We start from the raw sequence: 6,412 nt of genomic DNA on the forward strand, positions 1-6,412 counted from the left end.
GACAGTTGCTGACAGTCTGACTGGTTAATTTCTTGTATTTGATATAGCACTTCAACTTTCTCTGTCATTTGTGCCAATTTTATATAGTAGTATTTACATTAAACATTGTTGCATCAATCTGACACTTTCATTTTCTAAGAGTGATCAAATATCACTGAAATGGTAAAAAAAAAAAAAAAAAAAGAATAAGCTTTTATAGTTACTACTGTAAATTGAAAGGCCCAAGTACTGTAAATAATTTGCCCAAAGACTTTAATATTTTCCAAATGACTTTAACACCTGACATGTTAAACTAATACATTTGGGATTAAACTCCACCTTTCTTTGAGGTTGGTACTTAAATGGAGAGTGCTAGAAAATATTTTACTGCACTGTAAATTGAATAATGGAGCAGAACCTAATCCATCTAATCTATTAATAATTTCAATGATAGAGATGACCTAGAGCAGTTTGATTTGGGACAGTCATTGTTCAATTTATTTTATGTGCTTCAGATTAACATCTTCCTAAAGCATATTAATTACCTGTTAAATTATATTTCTCATCAAGCAATTTGAGACATTTATGCAATTGTGTTATCATTGCTGACTTAGTTTGTTAAAAGAAAAGGAAACTATCTTTTTTTCTAGACAGACAGAAGGCCAAATAATTAGAACATGTCCAATGCAAATGAAATACAAATCACTGTGTGCTTTTGCGTCTTTTTATTTAATTTGCTAAGTGCTACATTACCTCATGCTTTGGCCCTCACAAAGGATTTCCCATAAATCTCCTGGTGGCTGAGAGTAATCGATCAGGTGGTTTGATTAATCTGTCTGAAGGGTCCTCGCACAGTACTACAGGTCCTTTTGGCTAAATCTGTGGGTGGCTTGTTGGAAATGTTCATATAAAGGATTTAGAGGGGCAAGGAGGAGGCAAGAATCGGCTTGACAATATAAATAATAGTTTAATGTAAAACTGAAACCAAGTACACAAACACACATAAGGGTCAACTGACCGTAAACGGTCTCTCTCATCACAACACCTTCCATAGTTGGCCTTTATCCCTCTCGGAGGCTTAATTAGCCTGATAAGGGGCCGGGTGCATATAATCACGACCCGGCCCCGCCCTCCGCCCTGTCACAGTTCATTATCAGTTAGCCTGGCTGAGCTCAGACTGCAGAGGATGAATTCTAGGCCAGATCCCTCCAAAACATGCTGTCTTTTGTTCTTCCAATCTCACTCTCTCTCTGTGTTTTTATGTTTGAGTACATCTGTGCTCAAACTTGCATCGCACATTTCCTACAGTAACACAAATTTGTTTTGGATCTTGAAGTTTCAACTTATTAAAATTTAGAATTTTGGATTATCTGCACTATAATTGATGCTTTAAAGGGGTCATGACATGGGTTTTTTTATTGTATTATTATGTTCCCTTAGGTGCAATTATAGTATTAATATATTTTTTTTTAAGAAAAACTTTTAAAATCTAGTGATTTATGACCTTTTCCCACCCTGTTTCTCATCCTCTGATTCAAACAGTCTGTTTTGGGGGCGTTTTCCATTTAAGACTTCAGTGTTAACGCCCACTGTTATGATTGGCTAACGTCAGTGCCTATGTATCAATTATTGACGCCCCAGCCAGAACAATATGCAAGTAAACTAAGTAAAAACACTGTGATTATTCATAATGAATGAAATTGCGCTTTAAAAAGTAGTTTAAAGTTTAAAATAGATTACTTACAGTTTGCGTCGTCGTTGTTCCCAGAATAGTCGGCACGGACTTATCTTTGAGCAACAGATTTCTGGCAAAGCCAGCATCATATTGAAATTTGTTCTCAAAACAGTCATCCTTAAAATGTACAGAACAAACGCTTAAGTTAACACTGCCGTGACTGGGACGTCCGCAAAAAATAAACTGCATCCATTTTTCCCTGACGTCTGGATCTTTCGGCAGCTTATTCAGAGGTTTTGTTTGACCACAGCCAGGAACAGCACATCTGTGTGGCATCGTAATTTTCCTGTGCACAAGTAGTCTCTGTCAGAGCTCGCTGTCCATCGACTGAACACTTGTGAGGCGCACGGCGATACTGAAATGAGCGTAGTTGTCTTGCGCTTAAAGCGTAGTTATCTTGTGCTGGAGGCGGTCATATGCAAACGCTGGTACGTCACTTCTAACCGACACGTCACTTCTAACCATGAATCCAGAACGAGCTGTATTTTGAGCTTGATTAAATAAATGATTCGTTTAGAATGGGGAGGACGTCTTAAAATATTAAACTTGCAGGACGTTTTAATGATACAAAGACCTCTTATATACCAAAAGATCAAGGCAAATTTGGTTTCTCATGTCATGACCCCTTTAACTATTTGTCGGTCTGGACCGGTCACAGGTTACATCCTGTCTGCCTATCAACATACCTCATCCACTAATACTACATATAATAATAAGTCTGGATGCTTTACACTCCCTCTCATAGTCTATGTGGACTGTGTGCCAAGTGGATTTCACTTGAATGTCGCAGTGGTGCCCAGCAATCTGCAATACGCTTGCAAAGCCATCTCCTCCTCATAATGGCCAATAATTGAGCAGAATCCATCACAGAGGCTGAAAATAGACTGCCATAATGGCCATAAATTGTAGCCCAGGAGAGATTAACTCTCAGAGCTGTTCTGACCATGCTGTGTCTGAGAGTCTCCTGTACCTCCAGAGACGAGCCTGTCACATTCTGCTCTCTGTCACCTGCTGATTTCATGCATAGGGCCAGCGATTAAAATTATAGCTCCCAAAGCATGAGGCCTTGTGCTCTTTGTGGGTGGATGTGTGGGAAGAGTTGTGCTAAAGCCCATCAAATATTGAATTTCTCTGTGATATCTCACCTGTACTGGAAGTGGGTTTTAATTTAATGGAGGATACATTAGAATGGAAAAAGAAGCTTATAAAGAGCTGAAAGTCATTTGGATGCCCTCAGGTAGTCCCTAACTGTTGCTTAGAGAATTAGTGTTGTCACTGAGTGTGGATTTATTATCGTTATCATTCATATTTAACCCCCTCACATATACACAAACAAACTGAGAGAAGGTAATTAACTTATCTCATTTAAAGTGGGAGTTTAAAGCCAAAAAGTCTTCCTCACAAGTCACACATAAATCATGGCTTATTTCATGTGATTGAGTGAAAGAATGACTGAATGATGGAAGTTGATATTTGCCTTGGGTTGATGGAATGTGTTTGTGGTAAAATGTCATAAATGTAAAATGAATATGAATACGTCCCTAACCACTCACTTGAATTATCACATAATTGGGGACTTTCCGTGTCTACCATGGGGCAACACCCTTTCAACTCTCTGTGCTCTGCTCTGAGTTTGAGTTTGGTTATTTTATTTATGGCTTCGGAACATTATCTTACACTGCAAAATAATGTTCCTGATAGAGTCAATCTGAGTGCAGACAACAATTTTCTGCAAAGCTCTGTTCATCTCAAACAGATTTTATACATTTCCATGGATCCCATTAAAGGGAGATTTCACCAAAAATCTGTAATACAGGGCATTTTCCCGGTGGGACGACACACTTTGGGGCCTTTCTGGGGCGGACTGGCCATCGGAAGTTTATTTATATAGCACATTTCATACACAATGGTAATTCAAAGTGCTTTACATAGAAGAGATTAAAATAAGAATAAAAAAAAAATAATTGAAACAGTTTAGAATAAAATAAAATACAGTACAAACAGTCGGACACACAGTGGCACAGTGCTCATTCAGTAAATGCACAGCTAAACAGATGTGTTTTGAGTCTGGATTTGAATATGCCTACTGTAGGAGCACATCTGATCTCTTCTGGAAGCTGGTTCCAGCTGCGGCTGGCGTAATAGCTAAAAGCAGACTCTCCTTGCTTAGAGTGAACCCTTGGTATTTCTAGCTGATGTGATCCTAATGATCTGAGTAATCTGTTGGGTTTATATTCAGTGAGCATATCTGCAATATATTGAGGTCCTAGCCCATTGAGTGATTTATATACCAGTAATAATACTTTAAAATCAATCCTAAATGTAACTGGGAGCCATTGTAAAGACCTGAGGACTGGTGTGATATGTTCATATTTTCTGGTTCTGCTCAGAATCCTGGCAGCAGCCTTCTGTATGAGCTGCAACTGTCTTATGGTCTTTTTGGGAAGGCCAGTGAGGAGTCCATTACAATAATCCACCCCGCTGGTGATGAAAGCATGCGCAATTTTCTCTAGGTCTTGACTGGAAACAAAGCATCTAATTCTTGCAATATTTTTCAGATGATATTATGCTGATTTAGTTATTGCTTTGACATGACTACTGAAACTAAGGTCTGACTCTAGAGACACACCAAGAACAAACCGTAATCCTGACTTGATTTTTAGTTGTTTGACCCCTAGCGTCAAGGTATGCATTCACCTTGAGAACTTCATCTTTGTTTCCAAACGCATTGACTTCAGTTTTGTCTTTGTTTAACTGAAGAAAGTTTTGGCACATCCAACTGTTAACTTCATCAATGCATTGGCACAGGGAGTCAATGGGGCTGTAATCATTAGGTGATAGGGCAAAGTATATCTGAGTGTCATCTGCATAGCTGTGAGCAATTTGGTTCTTTCTCATTATTTGGCTCATTGGGAGCATATACAGGTTGAACAGGAGTGGCGCAAGAATTGAGCCTTGAGGGACTCCGCATGTCATGGACGTCCACTCAGACTTATGGTCTCCTATACTCACATAATAACCTCTCCCTTCTAAGTATGACCTGAACCATTTTAGGACCATCCCAGAAAGCCCCACCCAGTTTTCCAGCCAGTCAAGAAGTATGTTGTGATCGACAGTGTCAAATGCAGCACTGAGGTCGAGTAGTACCAGTACTGATAATTTGCCTGTATCAGTATTTAAGCGAATATCGTTTATTATCTTTATGAGTGCTGTCTCTGTGCTGTGATGCGATCGGAAACCAGATTGAAAATTGTCAAAGTATCCATTCGAGTTCAAGAATTTGTTCAGCTGATTGAAGACAACTTTTTCAATGATTTTGCCTATGAAAGGAAGATTTGAGATCGGTCTATAGTTGCTTAATATGGTCTTATCCAGATTGCTCTTTTTCAAGAGGGGCTTGACAACTGCAGTTTTCAGGGAGTTTGGAAAACTCCCAGAGAGAAGTGAGGAGTTTATCACTTCTAGGAGATCTGCTTCTAAACAGTTGAACACACTTTTGAAAAAAGATGTGGGAAGTGCATCAAGGGCGCAGGTTGATGTTTTAAGGTGCAGTACGGTTTGTTCCAAAATTTTGCAATCAATTTCTTTGAAATCAGACATAGTAACTACTTTCTCAGGTTGTGGTTTGATTTGTCTGACCCCAGCACAACTCAAGGATGTGCTGATCACCTTTCTGATATTATTGATTTTTTCAGAGAAGAAAGAAGCAAACTCACTGCACTTGCTGTTTGAGAGCATTTCACTGGGAATCTGGCTTGGGGGGTTTGTCAGTCTCTCTACAGTCGCAAAAAGAGTGCGTGTGTTGTTTAAGTTGCTGTTTATAATATTCGAGAAGAAAGTCTGTCTAGCTTTGCCTAGTTCCATTATAAAAGCATGGATGCTGTCTTTGTAGATGTTAATGGACTACAAGTTTTGTCTTCCGCCACTTGTGCCAGGAGCGTGTCTAGGGGGAGGCTGGGGGAGGCAGTGCCTCTCCTAGGATAAGCTCTGCCTCCCCTGAGAATTTGAGAAATAATCTGTCCATCTGATCAGAGGCGGCGGCAGCCGATTTTGCCGGGGCTTCAGCCCCGAATGTTTTGAGTGTAGCCCCGAATGTATTTTGAAATGTTGACTGACAAATATGAAACCGGACAAAAGCCTATGTAAACCCAGAAATCATAAGTTGCCTTATTTCATTGTGCTTTGGCTTTGCACATACTGCATACAGCCTGTAAAAATAGACATAGGCATAATCTAGCCTATAGAATAAGTTACTTTGCTGTCGGTAGCCTATGGGCGACTCCGTTTCTTCCTCTCTGTTGAATATGCAGCAGGTAGAGGAGGAGCTTGCACAGTCGTTGACATCAACTAACGTTACTTAGTGGCGAGTTAACGGCAATTAGCAGGAAAGACAGCAAAAATTAAGCAAATGAGGCTTTGGGGATTTTTCCGAAAGAAGTCAGTGGGTAAAAATTCACATTTGTTTTTGTCCTTAAAGTCTTAAGATCATTATCTAGCTGGCTTTCACCCACAGTAGGCTAAACCTCAAGAGTTGTAGCCTCTAACCTCCTTGTTTAGATTGATGCAGCTTGGTAGCTCTGAGTTAATGCAGTCATCTATCACACTGGAGACTGCGGTTCGAGCCCACTTTGAAGTGTACTTTTCTTGTTTAACAGGTGTTGTTTTCTCTAAGGATAACCAATAAGCATTAACATAAAA

This window comes from Xyrauchen texanus, chromosome 2 (genome assembly GCF_025860055.1).
Source record: "Xyrauchen texanus isolate HMW12.3.18 chromosome 2, RBS_HiC_50CHRs, whole genome shotgun sequence".
Taxonomy (NCBI): domain Eukaryota; kingdom Metazoa; phylum Chordata; class Actinopteri; order Cypriniformes; family Catostomidae; genus Xyrauchen; species Xyrauchen texanus.